The sequence below is a fragment of the Petaurus breviceps genome, unplaced genomic scaffold (assembly GCF_028583685.1).
Source record: "Petaurus breviceps papuanus isolate PSGF00001 unplaced genomic scaffold, PetGlider_PUasm1.0 90743, whole genome shotgun sequence".
Taxonomy (NCBI): Eukaryota; Metazoa; Chordata; class Mammalia; order Diprotodontia; family Petauridae; genus Petaurus; species Petaurus breviceps.
This window is the reverse complement of record NW_027187332.1, coordinates 332,707-356,157: the sequence shown is the minus strand read 5'-3', so window position 1 is coordinate 356,157 and position 23,451 is coordinate 332,707. Positions and strand designations below refer to the sequence as shown.

At 34.8% G+C, this 23,451-nt stretch overlaps 1 pseudogene; it reads left to right on the top strand.

The window, feature by feature from the left end:
* The first annotated feature begins 1,390 nt into the window (after positions 1 to 1,390).
* The window catches only part of LOC138145707 (protein SET-like), a 66,295-nt pseudogene continuing 44,234 nt past the window's right edge, over positions 1,391 to 23,451 (top strand).

Genomic DNA, 23,451 nt, shown 5'->3' with positions numbered 1-23,451 from the left:
CTGGCGAAATTAATGATGTAAATCAGAAGTTAATAAAACATTTGAGAACAAAAAAAATTCTCAAAAGGTCTGAAAAATATTCACAACTCCACGAAAAAATGCTTCAAACAACTGATAATAAGAAAAATGCATATCAAAAGAAACCTAGGTTTTCACCTCACACCATGCAAACTGGCTAAAATGACAAAAAAATAACAACAGTCAATGTTGGAAGAATTCTAGAGAGATAGGCACATTAATACATATTTGGTGGGACTTTGAAATGCTACAACCATTTTGGGAAGAAATTTGAAATTATGCAAATAAAGATACTGAAATGTCCATTGAACCAGAGACTCCATTCCTAAAGAAACCATCAATAAGAAAAAAAAATTCCACACACTTCAAAATATTTATGTCAGCACTTTTTTGTGATAGCTAGAAACTGGAAATAAAGTAGATGCCCACCAATTGGGGATTAGCTAAACAAATTGTGATCATGAATATAACGTAATATTACTGTACTATATGAAATGAAGTTTCTGATGAAAACAGAGAAGTATCAAAAGATCTACATGAACTGATGCAGACTGAAGTCAGCAGAACCAAGAAAACAAAATGCAGAGTAACTACAACAATATAAAGGGAAAGAACAACTAACCACTTAAAATTTGAATGTAAATGTAAGAAAAGTATTAAGGTCAAGCCAACCTCCAATAAAGAAACGTAAAAAGACAAAAAAAAAGAAAAACAATGCTTCACATAGACTATATTGCCTTATTTGATCCTCATAGAAATCTTGTGAGGTAGGCAGTATATTTAGCCCCAATAAACTGATGAGTAAACTAAGAGAGATTAAATGATTTAGACAAGGTAACATAGCTAATAAATGTCTGAGTCAACCTTTGAATTTATATCTTTCCAACTATTATTAAAGAATTCTATTATAGCATATAATATTCAAAAGTGCCATACACTATGTGAAATCATCCCTATCATCATCATCATCATTCCTATCATTGTAATCTAGGAAGTTCCCTAAACTAATGAATAATAATAAATATTTTGAAAATATTATCCTTTGCATTAATTCATACATAGAAAATGTTAAAAAAAATTTAGTAGGTTGTGAAGTACTTAGAATTCTAGTATGAATTTATTATATTTGTGAATATATATGAAGATATAAAGAAAGACAGACACACACACAGATAGATAGATAGATAGATAGTTAGATAGATAGATAGATAGATAGATAGATAGATAGATAGATAGATAGATAGATAGATAGACAGGCAGACAGATAGATAGATGCTCATCAACCTTGGAATTGTAAAAACATGTAGTATCTGGAGATTATGGAAAGCTATTGCACCATAAGAACAGGTAAATATTACAAAGCCTTTTAGGGATGGATTGGAGAAGAGATGTGAAATTAGCAGCATCATCAGAAGGCTATTGCAAAAGTCCACGCAAAAAAATCAAGACTTCAACTATTGTTACCATTATCAGAGAAGAAAATAGACATGTTAGAGAGATGTTTGCAAAGGTGAATTTGAACAGGCCATGGAAACATTGGAAATATCAGAAACATCTCATTGATAGGGAAATTGAAAGATAATGAGGAAACAAGGATAATTCCAAAATTACAAGCATGAAGAATTGGAGGCTGGTGTTGCTCTATATAGTAATATGGAAGTTAGTAAGAGGTGGGAGTTTAGCAGCAAATATAACCAATTGTTTTGGACATGTTTAGTTTAAAATGTCTACTGGTCTTCCAGACTGAGATGTCTGAATGACAGATGGAAATGTGAGATTAGAAGTATAAAGAGAGGTGAGGTGAGGCTACTTATATATGAAAATCATTAGCAGAGAGATGATAGCTTAAATCCATGGAAGATTGAGAAATAATTAAATGAAGTAGTATTGAGGGAGAAGAGAAAGGGCAGGGTAGAACACTATTGGACACTTACAGTTAGAGATTATATTGTAGTTGAGTTTTCAGCAAAGTAGAGGTAGGATGAGATCATTGAGAGAAGGGTGTTTAAAAAAAAAACATACCAAAGAGAAGGGAATATCAAGCCAGAGAGCATGATCTACAAAGTCAAAGGCTACAAAGAATAACAAAGAATCTTTGGGTTGGATCATCCAAAAGTTACATGACAACCTACTTGCATTATCATGCATTTCATGTTTCTGTCTTCAAATATTTAACAGTGTCATGAGAATTAAGTATTAAAAATATTTTGCTTTACTCAGAGAGCAGAATCAATTCCCATGAATAGAAATTTCTGGAAAGGAAATACAGATTTATTGTATGTGCACTCTAGTGGGTGTGTACTAGTGCTGTGCACTAGTGCACAGTGTAAATGGGTGCACTTAGAATAAAAAAAGAATGTAACAGATTTTAGCTCAATTTCAACAACGAGTATTAAAGAATTTGTACTATATCCAAAGAGTTCACTTATAAACAAAAACAACTAATGAAGCTAATAGATCATGTGAAAAATAATCATTCAATAAAACATTGATTCTGTGGGAGGGGCATAAAGTCAGGTTATCTTACTAGAACCAATCTCATTGATAGAAATGAATGAGTCATGGGTTTATTACTGAATTAAGACACTTCTTTAAAAAATCACTCTAAGGAGCAAAAGGACACAGACAGGACCACAGACTATGTGGTCAGGCTTTAGGAGGCAGAAACAAAACTGATGAATGTTGTTTTTCAGTCATGCCTGACTCTTTGTGACCGCATTTGGGGATTTCTAGGTAAAGATACTGGAGTGGTTTTCCATTTCCATTTCTATTCCATTTCCTTCTCCAATTCATTTTACAGTTAAGGAAACTGATAGAGATAAGTTTAAGTGATTTACTCAGGGTAATACAGCTTGTAAGTGTTTGAAGTAAGATTTGACTAGGCTGTTACTAATTAATATGGAAAGATGTGATGTAATGCCAAGGAAAGACAACTTCCCAGGTTCAAAATACCAGCATAGGTGCTCTCCATTTTATTCAGTGACAAACCAAGAACAGAGAAGATCAAAACATGACATCATTCCAAATACAGCATTTACTAAGCTTGATTAAATAATCTCCAAGTACTACCCCACCCCAGGACCTTCCAATCATTCAATCAATTACAAAGTCTCTGTTCTAAATACTTCTCCACCCCAGGCTATACCTTAATTTAATCCACCACAAAGCCCCTCTTCACAAATGGAGATTAGTTTCCAAACATAAGGTCAAAAGTTCCCCACCCCTGGATCACAATTGAATCTACTCCAGAGTTACATCAAGTTTAAACACAGCACTTAATACCCAAATGGAGGTCTTTTCTTCATCTTGACACGAGGCAAGTTCTCAGCAATCTTAGTTCCTGGGGAGACAAGGCTTAGCAAGGCCATAAGATACATTGCCAGTCCCTTCATGAATTCATCCTCTGTCTGTAGAACAGTCCTAGAACCCCTGAACACATTAGCAAAGCCCTCTCCCAGGATTTCTGTAAACATCCAACAAGAAAATCCTTCTTCAGGGCTTCTGAACCAACAGAAAGGCTCCCAGACCCCTGCAACAACAGCACTGTCCTTCACCAGTGGACAGTATTCACTCTGTCTGCAGGACAGTCTCCAGACCCCTGCAACAACAGCACTGTCCTTCACCAGTGGACAGTATTCATTCTGTCTGCAGGACAGTCTCCAGACCCCTGCAACAACAGCACTGTCCTTCACCAGTGGACAGTATTCACTCTCTGTCTGCAGGACAGTCTCAGGGCTTCTTAACCTAATGCCAGGTTCCAGGACTTCTTCAACAAAAGGACTGTCTTTCACCAGTGGACAAATCTGGCAAAATAACATCAAAACAGACAAAGTACCAGCAAAACAGCCATGTCTCCTCAGTCCTTGGCAGCTCAGGGGGCAGGTCTCAAAAGTCCAGGGCAATTCAAAGCGGCCACCAGCAATTCTCTTAGTCTCTCTCTCTCCACGAGGTGCTGCTTCCAAAAAAAGGTCTTCCGCCTCTCTCTTGTCTCTCAAAATCTACGTCACCAGCTCCTCCCAGTTCAGGACTTTCTTTTCACATCAACAAGTCCATCCCACAGGTGGGATTAACAAGCTCTGGGTTTTAACACAATCAGTTTGAAAACCAAGCCAATACAGAGGAATCTTTAATTGCCATTACTATCACAAAAGATCATTAGGTTAAGAATGTTTTCTTCTTTGGATATCACTGGTTTGATAATATGAGTTTAATCAAAGGGACAGAATCAACAATCAATGAACATTTATTGAAAACACAATTATCTGCCAATTACTCTACTTAGGTGACATGGCTACAAACAAAAAAATAAAACAGGCCTCTCCAGAATTATACAATTTAAAAGGGGAGTTAGAAGGGCCAAAACAGGGATATGTCAATTTTTAAACATCTGAAGGGTTTGGGAACAAGGCTTTCTCTTTTTTTCTACAAATGAAAAAATGATGGTCAGAAGTGATGAGTGAACATCTCACAGGTAGCTTGGTATCCTTGGAGTCAAAAGAACAAAAGAGATAGAGAGGAAAAATTATAATGAAAGACTTGAGAACAAATCTGATCCTTAGATTGTCAGCACAGGAGAGACATATAACAAAAAATATTAAAGGTTTACACTAACTTTGCTAGAATTTTGATACTTTACATTCCCACTACATTTTGATTTTTCTATTCTTTCATGACAAACTTTAAAAACTTTAGCTCAAGTTATCAACTGACATATATTTATTTATTAATTGATTGGTTGACTATGGGATCTGAAAACCTGGGCTCATAACCACTTGTTAACATTGTAACTAGTATAAGTTGATTTATTCTCCTACCCTGTTGGCTCATCTCTAAAATAGAGACATTAATATTTTCAGAGCATATTTTGCAAAGTTGTCGTGAGGATCAAATTTAGCAATAAATCATGCATTAACCAATTTTTTTTTTGTTAGGGGAGGGGGGAAGTTTCATTGATGTCTATTGGCATTTTCTTCCCTGCTTTTAGCTTTCCCAAATGTTCATCCTCCACCAAAAAATCTTAATTGTAATAGAATTATTTCAAATAAAGCTCTAAAATAGAGTACATTTGAATACATTGTATTCTACAAGGGCACTCTAAGTCTGCAACTGCATTCTTAAGCACCAATTAATAGCAATTTAAATTGGTCTCAGTATTCCCCAGGCTGAATGACTGCCCAAGTATAGGATAATTCTATTGTGCAAAAGTATCAAAGAATGATTAATTTAATTATTCTGTAGAGTTACATAGTATAAAAATATGTTCTTTAAAATGTTTTCTAAGCTTGATGTCTCAAGCTATTCTTGTAAGATATAAAAATGCCTATCCATAAATATAAGTTCAGAATATAATGTGAAACATAAGATTAGAGGAAAGTGTACTCATATGCATGGATGCTTGACTTTGTTTTAAGTACATCACAATGAAAATTGGTCCTAGATCCAGAGGCTCTTGGTTCAAATTCTACTTTTGATAATTACTACTTTTGTAGTAGGCAGGTCTCTTATTATCTCAATTTTCTCATCTATAAAATAAAGGAGTTGGGACACTAGAAGAAATATTCTGACGAACCATGGTCTCATCTCGTTGATCAATTAATCAACAGTTAGGAAGTGATTAATATGTGCCAGATCATCTGCTAAATACTGATTGAGAGGGAATGGACTATAAAAGCATAATGATATACAAATTTTAGATATGATCACTGTTTTTATTTATTTGTTGTTTGCTGGTTTTGGTTTTTTTTTTTGTGTTTTATCTTGTTTTGTTTTCCGTCACAATGATTATTTGTTATAAAGAAAGTCATATATGGAGTGGTAATGGTAGAGATAGTAATGCAAAAAAAAATTTAAAAAACACTTTTGAAAATGCAGAAAAGGGACTAATAGGAAATATAGAGGAAGAAATAGACTTTAAAGACAGTTTTTGCAATCACAGTACTGAAGTAATTATCTACTTGAAAAAAATATGGCAAATATAATAAATACTAAATACATAATAGAAATTCATGGTTTAGTGGAAAATCCTCTTTTTCTGCCCTGTGTATTATGGAATTTAACATGTTTGTAAATATTTATCAAGTGTACAATGATCCAAAATATTTTATATTAAATATTGTATTTGGACCAGAAGATCTTTGAGGTTTCTTCCAGATATAGATCCAATCGATCTAAGTATTCATTAAATAATGTACTGATAATTACACTTTTTAAATATTTATTTCTATTGATTTACTTTGTGGGAAGCAATAATTTCCAAATTGGAGGATAACATCCACTATTGAGTTAATGAGGCAAAAAAAGAAATGAATCACCTATGGGCTAACTTCCTGATTAGAAGACTGTGAAGCTGCTTAGGGTTGATCTCAGATGACACACAATCTAACCACAGCTAAACTGATAGACTTTCCAACACAACAATAATTGCCACAACCTACACCCTTCTTTACACACAGCCTTTAAGAACTCAGGTTACCTCTACAAAATAATAAGACAACAGATTAGGACTCTAGTGGAGAGAATAATGATCTGATTTTAGGGAAAAATTAGCAAAAAGATATTATCATGAGAGGTTTCCAATGTTGTTCACTTACTATTTTTTTTAGGAATGTGACTGTTACTTCTAGTAAATTGTCTCATAAAATCCTACATGAAATGTTTATTATTACCCTTCATCTGTACCTTTGCTTTAATAAGAGTCAGCCCAAGTGATGAATTTTCTGGTAACAGTGACTTGAAAATTTTTAACCAAGTCATAGAAGGATTTGTCATCCAGCACTGGTGGAAAACAAAATCTCTTAACTTTTATATTTGGGGGGTGGGGGGGAGAAGGCAGGACAATTGGGGTTAAGTGACTTGCCCAAGGTCACACAGCTAGTAAGTGTTGATTGTCTGAGGCCAGATTTGAATTTATGTCCTCCTGACTCCAAGGCTGGTCCTCTATTCACTGTGCCACCTAGCTTCTCCTCAATCTCTTAACTTTTAAACCTTGAAATATCAATATAAACCAGATTTGACCAAAACACAGAGGAGTGACTAAACCAAACAGTTTTTATCTAGTTGCTACATAGCATCATTTTGAAAATGAAGGCAAAGATATGAAAACATGAAATGTGCTTTCTTAGTGGAGTTAATTAGATTCAATGATTTTATTCTTTTCTCTTTAGTTACAAGGAACAATTACTGATTATTTTTCAAGCTTTTTGAGTATTACTAATATATGTATTCTTGCAGGATTACTGTATTTTTGTGATATATAAAAAGGTGTCAATCAATGATTATATTCTTATTATATGTTATAGAAATGAAGCGTTTCCCTTTTTGGTAGAATGATAAAATCTAATTCATTAATTCAGGCAGGAGATTAAAATTATGCTGACATGTGATTAAATTATAATCCATTTCACAGGGTACAGACATATATGTAACAACCTTAAAATGGATGAGAATTTTTAATTACAATTCTATTCTTAATCTGTTTTATTACCACTCTTTTTCTTTTTTAAGTCTCCCTCTCCTTCCTCACTTTCATAGATACAGACTTTTGAGATTCTTTCACTACCCCATTCAGAACATAAATATTCAAATGTGGAAGGGAGCTCTACAACCACTTAGTCCAATTCATAAATATCATAGTTGCTCCCTCTTCTTAGTGCTCATCTCAAGTTTCCAGCGTTGCAAGTTGAGCCCTATGCTTTTGAACTCCTGTTGAAGCACCTTGCCTTTGAATCTCTTTCCTCTCTAGCAATATATACTTCTACCATGAAACTTTCTATTCAATAGCTTGATCTGTAGGGCTCTAATTTACATAGGTGTCACCTTGAAGATTATCCAATAAACTAATTCATATTAAGAGATTGATATGTTAATATGTTAAACCATCATACACCCTTGGTATTTTAACAAGGGCAAATTATTTTTATAAACAAATATTTTTAATGATGTAATTTCTAACCTTGTGAATAGATTCATGATTAGAAACAGATAATATTGAGACGCAGTCCGGGAAGGCGCAGCGTGGCAGACACAGGCCGGGAAGGTGCGGCCGGCAGACGCAGGCCCGGAAGGGGCCTGATCAACTCGGAGGGCAAGTCTTCCCACCAACCACAAGGTCCACTACCAGGCCTATCACCAAAGGGCTGGGACTGGAAAGAGCAAGGTAAGAAGCAAATACAAGGGCCCCTGTCCTGGACAGCAAACACTCCTGGGGCTACCACTTCATAGCCCAGAAATTTTTTTTAAAAAGCCCCTTTCAGGACCTCCAAAGACGAGGATGATGGAGTGAACCCCACTTGCTCCAAACCACCACCCCCCCCGACCCTGAAAACATAGTAACTCTTGCCCTGGGCAAAACCCTCCACTGTAAAGGCTTGGGATCCTAGAGGAAGGGCATGGCTAGGACCCTGCCTCAAAATGGGTAGAAAGCAGACTACAAAGACAAAGACTCTGGAGTCCTACTATCCTCAGAGGGAGGAACCAACCTCAGAGGGAGACAATGTGGGCTCCACACACAAAGCTGAAACTTCAACAGGGAATGGGTCCCAAGCACAGAAGGCTCTCCTAGATGAGATCAAAAGGAACTTTAAAAACAAAATAAGAGAGATAGAAGACAAAATGAATAATTCTCTCAAAACAAAAATAGCAGAATTAGAAAAACATTATAATGAGGAAAACATCTCTTTAAAAAGAAAAGTGTATGATATGGAAAAGGAGCTTCAAAAATTAAAAGGAAAATGATTTGCTAAAAACCAGAATTAACAAAATGGAAACAAATAACTCTATGAAGAACCAAGAATTAGCCAACCAAAACAACAAGAATGAAAAATTAGAAAAAGAGGTAAAATACCTCAAAGAAAAAATAACTGACCTGGAAAACAGATCCAGGAGAGATAATCTGAGAATCATAGGCCTACCAGAAAATTATGATGAAAAAATGAGCCTGGACAACATTATCCAAGAGCTCGTTAAGGAAAACTGCCCTGAGATACTAGAACCTGAGGGCAAAATAGAAATCGAGAGAATCCACCAGACACCTGCTGTAAGAGATCCCAAACTGGAAAATCCTCGAAATGTTGTGGCCAAACTCCAGAACTACCAGATAAAAGAGAAAATACTTCAAGCGGCCAGAAAGAAACAATTCAATATCGAGGGTCCACAGTGAGGATTGACAAGGATTTGTTATCCTCTACACTGAAAGATCTGAGGCAGTGGAACACAATTTTCCAGAAGGCAAAAGAGCTCGGGTTACAACCAAGGATCACATACCCAGCGAGACTGAGCATATTCTTCCAGGCAAAGAGATGCTCATTCAATAATATAACAGAATTCCAGACCTTCTTGATAAAAAAGCCAGAACTCAATGGAAAATTCAACCTCCAATTACGAGATGCAACAGTGACTTAGAAAGGTAAACAAGGAGAACACACACACACCCTGCTATTTGATAAGAGCAAACTGGTGATAGACAAGTAGAGGGTATGACTATAAAATACAAAAAATGACAATTAAAAAAATCTTATTAAGGGCTACAAAGGGACTGCAATGGAAGAAAGGGAATGGTTGAAGTGGAAAAGGGTAAATTATGTCACTCATAGAGGCATAAAAACTGTATAGCAGAGGAAAAAAAGGGAGGGAGTTGGGAAGCATATGAGCTTTTCCTTCATTGCTTCTGGAACAAGTAGGGAATAACAACCAGTTAAGCATAGGACTCTATGGAGAAGGAATGCAAAAAGTATCACTTTAGAGGGAAAGAGGGGAGGGAGAGGAGCTTTGCATGAGATTTGTTCCTGTTACTCTTGATGCGAAGAAGAAATAGCATACTTCATTAAGTATAACAATATCCTACAGGCAGTAGGAGAGGGAAAAGGTCACGAAAGGGGGTGGGAGTGGTTTGTAGGGAGGGAAGTAGTAAGGGGAAAGGGGAGGAAAAGGGAGGGGGGCCGAAAAGGGAACACTGAGGGAGGTGGGGGTCAAAAGGAAAACTATTAAGGGGGGGAAGGGAGAAGGGAGGAAAAATATGAACATTAACAGGGGCAGGAATAGGATGGGTGGAAAGAAACAGATAACAATAATAACTGTAAATGTGAATGGAATGAATTCTCCCATAAAAAGGAGATGGATAGCAGAATGGATTAGAAATCATCATCCTACAATATGCTGTTTACAAGAAACACATCTGAAACAGAGGGATACACACAAGGTAAAGGTAAAAGGTTGGAATAAAATATATCATGCCTCACCTAAAGTAAAAAAGCAGGGGTAGCAATCCTTATCTCAGATAAAGCAAATGTAAAAATTGACCTAATTAAAAGAGATAAGGAAGGAAACTACATCCTGTTAAAAGGCACTATCGAGAATGAAGCAATATCACTACTTAACATATATGCACCAAGTGGTGTAGCATCCAAATTCCTAGAGGTGAAGGTAAAGGAATTAGAGGAAGAAATAGATAGCAAAATTATACTAGTGGGAGACCTTTATCTCCCCCTATCTGAACTTGATAAATCCAACCTCAAAATAAACAAGAAAGAAGTTAAGGAGGTGAACAGGATTTTAGAGAGGATAGGTATGATAGATCTCTGGAGAAAACTGAATGGGGATGAAAAGGAATATACTTTCTTCTCAGCGGTTCATGGCACATACTCAAAAACTGACCATGTTCGAGGGCATAAAAACTTCACAATTCTATGCAGTAAGGCAGAAATATTAAATGCATCCTTCTCAGATCATAATGTAATAAAAATTATATGCAATGAAGGGCCAGGGAAAGACAGACTAAAAACTAATTGGAAATTAAACAATTTAATCCTAAAGAATGAGTAGGTCAAACAAGAAATTATAGAAACAATCAGTAATTTCATTCAAGAGAATGATAATAATGAGACAACCTACCAAAATCTGTGGTATGCATTAAAGGCAGTTCTTAGGGGAAGTTTTATATCCCTGAGTGCATACGTGATTAAATTAGAGAAAAGGGAGCTCAACGAATTGGGCATGCAATTAAAAAACTTAGAAAAAGTACAAATTCAAAAATCCCCAATTAAATACTAAATTAGACATATTGAAGACAAAAGGAGATATTAAGAAAATTGAAATTAAGAAAACTATTGAACTAATAAATAAAACCAAGAGCTGGTTTGATGAAAAAAAAAACAACAAAATTGATAGGCCCTTAGTCAATATGATAAAAAAAAGAAAGAAGAAAACCAAATTATGAGTATCAAAAATGAAAAGGGTGAATCTACCTCCAATGAAGAGGAAATCAAAACAATAATTAGGAATTATTCTTCCCAATTGTATGCACATAAATTTGACAATCTTAGGGAAATGGATGAATATTTACAAACATACAAGTTGCCCAGATTAACTGAAGAGGAAGTAAATTACTTAAATAATCCCATCTCAGAAAAAGAAATTGAACAAGCCATCAGTCACCTCCCTAGGAAAAAATCTCTAGGGACAGATGGATTCACTAGTGAATTCTATCAAACATTTAAAGAAGAATTGATTCCAATACTCTACAAACTATTTGGGAAAATTAGTGAAGAAGGAGTCATACCAAATTCTTTTTATGACACAAATATGGTACTGATACCTAAATCAGGAAGAGATAAAACAGAGAAAGAAAATTATAGACCAATCCCCCTCATGAATATAGATGCAAAAATTCTAAATAAAATACTAGCCAAAAGACTACAGCAACTTATCTTTGATTAGGTAGGATTTATTCCAGGAATGCAAGGATGGTTTAATAGTAGGAAAACCATCAGTATAATTGATCATATCAACAATAAAACTAGCAGAAACCACATGATCATCTGAATAGATGCAGAAAAGGCTTTTGACAAAATACAACATCCATTCCTATTAAAAACATTAGAAAGTATAGGAATAAATGTAGCCTTCCTTAAAATAATAGGTAGCATCTATTTAAAGCCATCAGCAAGTATTTTATGTAATGGGGAGAAGCTAGAAGCATTTCCCATAAGATAAGGGGTGATACAAGGGTGTCCACTATCACCCCTCTCATTCAGTCTGGTACTAGAAATGTTAGCAGTAGAAATTAGAGAAGAAAAAGAAATCAAAGGAATCAAGTTAGGCAAAGAAGAGGCCAAGCTATCACTCTTTGCAGATGATACGATGATATACTTAGAGAATCCTAGAGAATCAAGTAAAAAACTGCTTGAGACAATAAATAAATTTGGCAAAGTTGCAGGATATAAAATAAACCCACATAAATCCTCAGCATTCCTATATCGTTCCAATGAAATTCAACAGCAAGAAATAGAAAGAGAAATCCCATTTAAAGTTACTGCAGACATTATAAAATATTTGGGAATCTACCTGCCAAAACAAACCCAGGATCTGTATGATCATAACTACAAAACACTTTTCACACAAATAAAGTCAGATCTAACTAATTGGAAAAATATCAATTGCTCATGCCTGGGTCGAGCTAATATAATAAAAATGACAATTTTACCTAAATTAAATTATATATTTTGTGCCATACCAATTAATTTACCAAAAAACTACTTTATAGAGCTAGAAAAAATACTAACAAAATTCATTTGGAAGAATAAACGGTCCAGAATATCAAGGGAATTAATGAAAAGAAATGCTAGGGAAGGTGGACTAGCTTTACCAGATTTCAATCTGTACTATAAAGCAGCAGTCATTAAAACTATTTAGTACTGGCTGAGAATAGAGGAGTGGATCAATGGAATAGATTAGGCACACGAGATTCAGAAGCCAATGACTATAGTAATGTATTATTTGATAAACCTCCAGACCCTGGTTTTTGGGATAACAACTCACTATTTGACAAAACTGCTGGGAAAACTGGAATAAAGTATGGCAGAAACTGGGCATAGACCATGATCTAACACCATATACCAAAATCAAGTCTAAATGGGTTCATGATCCAGGTATAAAGTTTGATACTGTAAGCAGTGTCAGAAAACAAGGAATCGTTTACCTGTCACATTTGGGGAGAGTGAAAGATTTTATAACTAAACAAGAATTAGAGAACATTATAAAATGTAAAACGGATAATTTTGACTACACAAAATTGAAAAGCTTCTGTACAAACAAAGCCAATGTAAGCAAGATTAAGAGGGAGGTGGGAAATTGAGAAAGAATCTTTACAACTTATGTCTCTGACAAAGGACTCATTTCTAAAATATACAGGAAAATTAAGTCAAATATATAAGAATACAAGTCATTCCCTAATTGATAAATGGTCAAAGGATATGAACAGGCAGTTTTCAGAGAAAGAAATTAAAGCTATAAGCACATGAATAAATGCTCTAATTCTAATTTGCTTAGAGAAATGCAAATCAAAACAATTCTGAGGTACCACATCTCACCAGTCAGATTGGCTAAGATGACAAAATAGGAAAATGACAAATGCTGGAGAGGCTGCGGGCAAACCGGAACACTAATGCATTGTTGGTGGAGTTGTGAACTGATCCAGCCTTTCTGGAGAGCAATCTGGAATTATGCCCAAAGGGCTATAAATACTTTCATACCCTTTGATCCAGCAATACCACTCCTAGGGCTATATCCCAAAGAGATCATAGAAATGGGAGAAAGACCCATATGCACAAAAATGTTTACAGCAGCCCTTTTTTGTGGTGGCAAAGAATTGGAAATTAAGGGGGTGCCCATCAATTGGGGAATGGCTGAACAATTTGTGGTATATGCATGTTATGGAATACTATTGTGCTATAAGAAACGAGGAGCAGGCAGTCTTCATATTTACCTGGAGAGGTTTAAAAGAACTGATGCTGAGTGACAAGAGTAGAACCAGGAGAAATTTGTACACAGTTGCAGACACAACGTATGTGTGATGACCAACTTTGATAGACTGGACTCTTCTCAGCAATGCAGTGATATAAGTCAATCCCAAAAGACTCATGATGGAGAGAAAAATGTGCATCCAGAGAAAGAACTAAGTTTATATCCAGGTGGAAGCAAAATATCTGATCTTTTTCGTTCTCTTATTTGGTTTTATGTCCTCTTTACCATTTTTCATTCCAGCTGGTACAATCCGTCCTTATAACCTGACCAATGTATAATGTGAAAGTATTTACAGATCCTATATTTGACTATAAGCCGCCATGGGGGGAAGAGGGGGACAAAATGTGAAATTCAAAGAATTGTGGAATTGAATCCTGTAAACTAAAAGGAAACAAACAAATTAATAAAGAAAAAAGGGAAAAAAAGAAACAGATAATATTGACATGGGAGACCTGTATTGAGATGGGAGACACTGTTGTCACACCACATAATTTTATCCCTATAAAGCATAAAACAAAGGTATTCTATAGACATAAGTGCCAGTGTACTGAACATTTGAAAGGCTGCTTTTCTTTAAGGTTGGATCTTGTGGGGGAGTATAGCAATGGTTTGTGTATCATGGTATGGCATTTTGATGTTTGACAGTATCTCTATAAAGCAAGTCAGGAAATCCTGATGTGCTTTTTAGAGATATTGCCATCATTCTGGAAGCAATTATCTTTCAGTGTAAGGGACTTCCCTACTATTTAAGGAGTGATTATACATAGATCTCATTAGCCTCCAAAAATAATCATAAGATGACACATCCCTGTTTTTAGACTGGAAACTGACTGTGCCTTCACAAAGATAAATATCTGTATCTGTAATAGAAACCTCCAGATATCCATTATCTCTGTGTGATAATGAAAACTACATCTTACAAATGAAGAAGTTGAGTCAGAAAGAAGTTAATTGCCTTGCCAGGGGCAACAGTGAATCAATGGAAGAACCAGTAAAATATGACTTTTTATGCATAAACACTTCTTTTGCCACCAGATTATGAGAGAGAGAGAAACTTTAGCCTAGCAAGATGTGAAAAATTGTGTCTTAAATCCAAATTGCTTTAAAGCAACTATGACAATTAGAAATATCCCTCTTGCCTAATGTCCTCATGCTTTGAACTCTGAATAGTAAAATTTGTATAATAAAATTTCAGATATTGATTATTATTTTCTGCACCTTTCATGTGTTGATCTCATAGCATATTTCTATGTTTGTGGGCATTATAATGTATACAATGCAAACTTGTAGATATAATTAATTATATTTCCCCAATTGCATTGCAAACTACTCGAGAAAAGAGTACACATATTTTTTAACTACTTCAGAAGCCAGCACCCAGCAAATTTAGGCATTTATTTGCTTTTTTTGTAACTAAAACAATTGAATATAGACTATATGATTTATTCATAGCCAGTGTTGAGTAGTACCATACAATCAAGTAGACCTAGTTTCAAATCCCCAGTCTGTTACTAGGTTTATAACCAGGAGCAAGTCACTTAATCTCTCTAAGCTTGAGTTTAATCATCTGTAAAATGGAAGTAATTACACCTTTAGAACCTACATTATACGGTTGTTGTGAGACTCAAAGGAGATAATGTATGCAAAGTGCTTTACAAACTTAAAAGTTCCTGCCTAGAATCATTTCATGAAAATTCCCAAATTACCCATGCTCACTTCTCTCCTCACTCTACTCCTGATTCTCTGGCCTCTCTACCTTCAATTTAATAGCCTTTTCATCCTAATCATGCTTATTGTATCTCTAGATTATTAAAATTTATTATCATGCTGAAAACATTCCTCTTTCCACTTTCATTCCCCTGATTTTATATACTGTTTCCTCCCATTAGAAAGTAATCTAGAAAGTAGAATCAGCTTTCTTATTTCTTTTATTGCTACTTCAAATACTTGGGAAAGTTCCAATCACACTATTCTTGTTCCCTTGTGTCTGAATTTTCATGACACAAGAAAGGATTTTCTTGGAAAAAATGTTGAAATGGTTTACCCTTTCCTTCTACAGTAGATTAAGACAAACAGATATTAAGTAAATTGCCCAGAGACACACAGCCAGTGAGTTTCTCAGGCCAGATCTGAGTTCTGGTCTTCCTGATTCCAGGTCAAGGGCTCTATCTACTAAGCCATCTAGCTACCTTATATGGCATCCACATAATAAACATGTAAATCTCTCTCTCTCTCTCTCTCTCTCTCTCTCTCTCTCTCTCTCTCTCTCTCTCTCTCTCTCTCCCTCTCTCTCTCTCTCTCTCTCTCTCTCTCTCTCTCTCTCTCTCTCTCTCTCTCTCTCTCTCTCTCTCTCTCTCTCTCTCTCTCTCTCTCTCTCTCTCTCTCTCTCTCTCTCTCTCTCTCTCTGTCTCTCTCTCTCTCTGTCTCTCTGTCTCTCTCTCTCTCTGTCTCTGTCTCTCTCTCTCTCTCTCTGTCTGTCTGTCTCTCTCTCTTTCTCTCTTGTCTATATTGTTATTTTCATTTGACACTATCTTTTCGACAAAGATACAGGCATACACACAGAGGAGAGGGGTAGCTAAGTGGTGCAGTGGGTAGAGTGTTCCCTTTCATAGTATCAGAGAATTATTTCAGAAGTGTAAGGGATCTCATATCCATTGAGTCTAACAGATTTATTTAATAAATAGGGAAACCGAGGCAAAGAGAGGACAGTTAAGTCATTTACCCAAGGTCACAATTTTCAGAGGTAGAATTTGAACTGAAGTTATCTTGAATCATTGTCCATCACCCAATCCACTAAACCAAAATTCCTTGTATTTGATTCCTCCTTTACCAAAAGGCTGATCTTAGTCCCATACAACATGAATATTTTCAGTATTATGGAAAATTGCTCTTAGCATACTAAATTGTAAACGTCAAGTCAAGAAATTTGGCAGAATTCAAATACTCACAAACCTACTGTATTTATTGATTACACTAGGACACTTTAACTTACAGGTTCAAAAATATGTTATATTATGTGGTATATACTTAAACAGAACCTGAAAATCCAACCTTTGTGATTCAAATTGACATGATTAAATTTCTAAGATTTCTACTAATTAGAGACATTATCATTAAAGTCAGCTGAATTAAATGAAATTGATTTTGATGAACACTTTTTTTAAAAGTTCCTACCATATTCAAGTGTCATCTCCTAGAAACTGTGAACACAGCAATGAAAAAAAAAAACATACCCCTTCCTTCAAGATGCCTTCACCATAAAAGAGAAATCAGGGTAGGTAAACAAACAACTATAAAATCAAAATTTGATTTTTTTTACTTGCAGTTGGATAACTGCTTCATGTCTTTGTCATTAGAAAATATTGTAATCTACCATGGCTGTTTTGCAATCTGTCACACTTGTTCACAATTGAAAGCATACTGTATGTCTTCATTATGGATGAAAATGTCCCTGAGTTTTCTAAAACCAAGCGATTAAATTGAATTGAAATGACAGTAGAAAGCAAATTATGTAAGATCCTATCAGCTTGAAAAGGCTTCAAATATGCCTATTTTGGGCAGTGCTTACCACCAGAAGATAGGGCAGAAGGCATTGATCCTGTTTGGCATTATTGAATAACAAGTACCATCTACTACTTAGGAAGCTATCAATCTTCAAATATTTTGATTTCTAGACCCCTTTACACACTTAATAGTTATTGAGGAACTCCCTACTTTTGAACTTTTGCTCATGTGTGTTACTATATCTCTCAGCATTTACTATATTGAAAATTATATTATCTTACTATTGTTACATCTAAAAAATTTTCATCTGAAGGTTCCCTGGAATGATATTTGAGACCACTAGAGGTAGCTGGACCATACTTTGGGAACCATTATATTAATATCTATCAGAGGAAGAACTATACTCATAAATATAACAAGCATTTGCTATTTTGAAATATGAAGACCATTTCAAGTTTTATATATATACATACACATACATATGTGTGTATATTTATTTGTGTGTATACTGCCTGACATATATTGAATATTTGATAAACTTGTTATTTATCCATTGAGATATCTATAATTTTATTTATCTTTTCGTTCAATCTATGAAACTTTGGAAATTGTGACTGTCTTACTGAACCATTTTAATTACACCTGGGGTATTCCTTCTGTCACATTGGACTTTCAAAAACTACTAAAGGTTTGAGACATTGTATGAGTGAGCACTTATTCAAAACAATAGGTCATTAGCTCCCACCAATGTCTCTGCTAGGCATATCAACATCTTTGTTTATCAGTTCAGTTCTGTAGGGTGTAGCTGATGGTTCTGTGGACACCAAACTTCTCTTTAATTGTGTTGTCTGAACTTTAATTAGAAAGGGATGTCAACTCTCTTTTACATAGGGTGTTGTGGCAAGAAAGTCTCTCCCTAACAAGGGGAAGCTTAGCTCTTTTTGTGCATAACCCTTGGAAGAATAAGCCATTATGTCCAGAAAAGAACAAATAACAAATATCAACCAGATATATATCCTAAAATAATTATTGAGTCCATATAGAAAGTTTTTTCTAAATTTCTAACAACTCATACTTTTTGAAATACTTCTAGAAATCAGTGAAGGAGATTTTCTATCAAAGAAATTAATCTACAATAACATAAGTCTCCCAATTTATCAAAGTAACTACATAGACCCCACTAATAGTAATAAATCCTGCAACAGAAAGTTTATTTCCTCACTTCTGGAACAGAGGATAAATAGGAATTTTTTTCAAATAAATTCAAAATGTTATGAAGAGGAAAAACAAAATAAATAAAAGAAAAGATTCATTCTTTGGAAAATGAATTTTTGAAAGTTTCTGGATAGATATCAAAGCAAAGAACTTTCCTTTCTGTTTTTACCATTTTAAAACATTTCTATCTTAAACAAAATATTAACATTTTAATATTCCTGAAAAGCCACTTAGAATATTCTATATATTTTTTTTCATATATCAACAGTGTCACAACAGTTATTAAGGTCACAACTAGACAATGTGTTATACACACTTTTTTGAAAAGGAATGCCATGGCTCAAAGGATGAGGACAAACCAAAAGTCAGCCCTTGTTAGGCATCATTTTAGTAGGATACAAAATCCTATGACCTGGGATGTGAGCAGAAAGTAGAAAGAAAGAGCAAGGATTACATATTAGGAATGAAGTATGCTACCATGAATCACGTATTTGAGTGACACAGTGAAAAGAGAATTGACCCTGGAGTCAAGAAGACCAGAATTCATAGCAGCTCTCAGAAAATACCTAGATCTGAGACTTTACATAGGTAACTCCACTTAATTTTTTTCTAATTTATTTTAGTTTGCAATATTCATTTCCACAAGATTTTGGGTTGAAAATTTGTTCTCCCTTTTCCCCCTATCCCCACCCCAAAATAGCAAGCCTACTGAATACCCATTTCCCCAATCTGTTCTCTCTTATATCCTCCCTCACACCGCTGCCCCTGCCCCCCAACTTTCTAGTAAGGGGGGATGAATTTCTGTACACTGGTGCCTGTATAACTTATTTCCTAGTGGCATGTAAAAACCAAAATTTATACACATATGTTTTTACAACTTTGAGTCCCAGATTTTTTCCCTTCTCCCCTCCTCACCCACCCCCACTGGAAAGATAAGCAAATCAATATAGTTTGCACAAGTGTAGTTATGCAAAATATTTCTATAGTATGTATATTGTGAAAGTCTAATTATATTTCCCTCCACCCTATCCCAAACCTAACTTATTCTCTTCTCTCCTTTGACCCTGTCCCTTTTCAAAAGTGTTTGCTTCTAACTACCCTCTCCCTGAATCTGTCCTCCCTCCTATCAATCACCCTCTTATCCCCTTCCCCCCCCATTTTTCTGTAAGGTAAGATATCCAATTGAGTTTGTGTGTTATTCCCTCCTAAAGACAAATTCAATGAGAATAAGGTTGTCTCATTCCCTTTTACCTTCCTACTTTTCCCCTCCATTGTAAAAACCCTAATTTATCTCTCCCTTCCTCTGTCTCTCAATAAATTTCTCTCTCACCTCTTAATTTTATTGGTTAGATATAATCCCTTCATATTCAACTTGTCTTGCTCCCTCTGTCCATGTATACATGTACATACATATGCACACCCTCACATATATATATATATGTATTCACACCTACACCCTCCTATACATACATATATGTATGTATACATAGATAGAGATAAATAGAAAGATAGATAGATAGATAGATAGATAGATAGATAGATAGATAGATAGATAGATAGATAGATAGGTTGATTCCCTTCAACTGTCCTCATACCAAGAAAAGTCTTATGAGTTACAATTATCATTTTGCCATGTAGGAATGCAAATAGTTCAACTCTATTTAAGTTCCTTATGATTTCTTTTCCCTGTTTACCTTCTCATGCTTTTCTTGATTCTTGTATTTGAAAGTCAAATTTTCTGTTCATCTCTGTTTTTTTCATCAAAATTGCTTGAAAATGCACAATTTCATTGAATGATCATATTTTCTCCTGAAGCATTATACTAAGTTTTGCTAAATAGGTGATTCTTGGTTTTACTCCTAGCTCCTTTGCCCTCTCTAATATCATATGGCAAGCCCTTTGATCACTTAACATAGAAGCTGCTAGGTCTTTTGTGATAGGGGCTGCCCTGGGACCAAAACCACATGGCTCATATGGGGTTGGGCTCGGCTCCCAGGCCATTGTGATAGCCCCTTATTCTCAGCCTTTCCAGGATGCCTTCAGCAGGAGATTGGTTTCTCTCTGTCACTTTGTGGTTTCTGTAGCTCTAAAATATGTTTAGAGTAATTTTTTATGTATATTAAAGGAGGTGGAAACTGGAGCAGAGGGCAAGCCCTGTTTCTCCTCCACCATCTTGGCTCTGCTCCAGTAACTTTACTTTTGTACTCCACAGGATGCCCATGTGCAAAATGGGCATAATAACAGCACCTTCCTCCAAGGGTTGTTTTGAGGGTCAAAAGAATTAAAATGAGAAAAGCATTTAACATAGAAATGTTCACATATTAGCTCTTAATAAATACACATTCCTTTTTGCCCTCCTAACCCCTCACCAGAAATTCAGATAAAATACTGACAGGCAATCTGACTCCTGAAAGCTAAACATTTTATTAGTAGTAGTGGTAATACTATTAGAAGTAGTAGTAGTAGTAGTAGTAGTAGTAGTAGAGCTCATCCCTTCCTTTTTCTCTTTTCCCAGTTATCTTGGTAAAGATTTTTTTTTGTTTGTTTTGTTTTTTGAATAGACACAATATTTTATTCTGTAGATGTCTATACTATGGCTTGATGTGATAAAATTTTTGGCAAGTCTGGATCATTGGAATAGATCTCTATCCCCACGACCTATACCTCTGTAATCTAGTGGGTACTAAAAGAAATCTCACTAACATCTATGAGTCTATTGTCTCTTGGGAAACATTTTTATTGCTACTCTGCTAGTAAAAAGAGTGTGCAAACCTATGTGGGAATGTGGGAGTCAGAGGTGTGTTTTGTGCTAAAATCCTACTCAATTCTTTAGATGTGATCTTGTTCTATGACTTGCATCCATGCAATAATCCCAGTCAAATATTGGTGTAAAATGATGAACCTCTGGAACTGAGAGAAGTTTTAGGCATTTAATAGCTTAATATAGTCAATAGAGGCTGTTACCATCTTCCAACATCTTCCTTCATCTCCAAATGTCAAAAGATGTTATCTAAAGTTATCTAAAGATGTTTTCTAAAGCAAAGGCAACCATTAGGAAACTATTTTGTTATCACAATGACATACTTTGTGGAAAAAAATAAATCTAATGATATCTAATATAGAATACTAGTGTGAAGGAGCCAACCTACCATATTGACTTTTTAATCCAGAAAATACTTGGTATAAAATAGTAAATAAAATTCTATTTTATTCATTACACTTGTCTATTGACCATAAATATGTATACCCAGAGAAGTACATTAAAAAATATTGGTGTCTAAATATTTTTCTCTTCATAATATATAGGCCAAGTCAAGATACTCCTAGATTTATATACAGAATAATTATGACTATTTCAAATTACAATGTTCTCTTCTAACCTAAAATGTTCTCTTTTCACCTAAAAGGAGCCAGTAGGATAATTTTTTCTGAAGTATCATTTTGATCATTTCTCAGAACTCTATATTTGCTCTTAATGTTCCACTCAGAGCAAATAAAAGCTCTTGATCACTGGCACTAATTACTTCATAAAATCATGGAATAATAATTTTTAGTGCTGGTGGGGACCTTAAATATTGTCTGGTTCAATTCAATATTTAACAAAGGAAAAAAAACAGGTCCAAGGATGGGAAGAGACTTGCCCCAAATTACACAGGTTATATGTAACAGAGAGATTCACTGGCCATTTATTTTTTTTTATCTTTTTTCTACTATTCAGTGACAACCTAGATTCTCCTATGCCTTATTCCTGAAAACAAATGAGGTGAGAACAAATGTTTCTGGTTGAAATACATGAAAAATATTTATTTCTTCAAATTTTATCATTCTGATGAAAGAACTTTCTGTGAACACTTAAAACATATAAATTTGGTGTACATTCCTATGTGCTATGCTTATACTTCCTGACTCTTACCAGACCTATTTAATCACAAATTGTGTCCAAATCATAATAACCAATTATTGGACACAATTGCCTAATTTTCAATTTTCTTTAGCCACCGGATACATCAAATCATAAAAGTTGTTTGAAACTAATGTCTAGTCTAATGATTCAGATTCTCACAAGAAAATTAAAAATAAAATAGTAACATGAACAAGAGATTTTGAAAGAGATGATAATTTCTTTCACGTTTTTGTCCATTCTTTTTCCTTCTAGTTCCTGTTGAAACCAACATCTTCATAACTAGTTGAGAATAAATAAAAGAAAAAAACAAACAAAAAATCCTCGTCAATGGATAAACATAAAACAATTCAAATAGCTCAACTATGCATCTCCATACATACATGTTTTTAGGTACAGTAAATGAATGCTAAAATCCTCAGTTTATCATGCATTTTTCCAAATCCACTTTATAATACTATTTTCTGAAGTTATAAGCCTCATAAATATCTACTAGATTCACTCTGTTTGTCCCCAGAGGACAGAGCTTTGAGCAATGTGTAGTATCTTAAAGAGTATCAGTATATGGAAAATAAAAAGAACTTCAAACAATTAGAGTTTCCCTAAGTAAAATGTGTTGCCTTATAAAGTTCCCAATCTTAGGAGGTATGTAAGCGGAGGATGTTTGATAAAAGGGGAATACTGAAGACAAAATTTCTGTTCATGTATATATTGAACTAGACCTCTGAAGCTCCTTTTAAATCTGAGGTTCTTTAATTTATAAAAATCTATACACTCTCTGAAGTAAACAGAAATAGGAGACCATTTTACATAGTAACAGCAATATTGTGTGATTGCTAAATTGATAAACTTAGCTATTCTTAGCAATGAAGGGATGCAAGACCACTTCAAAACACTCATGGAAAAATGCTATCCACATCCAGAAAAAATGCTATGGAGTCTGAATGTAGATTGAAACATTTCATTTGTTCTCTCTCTCTCTCTCTCTCTCTCTCTCTCTCTCTCTCTCTCTCTCT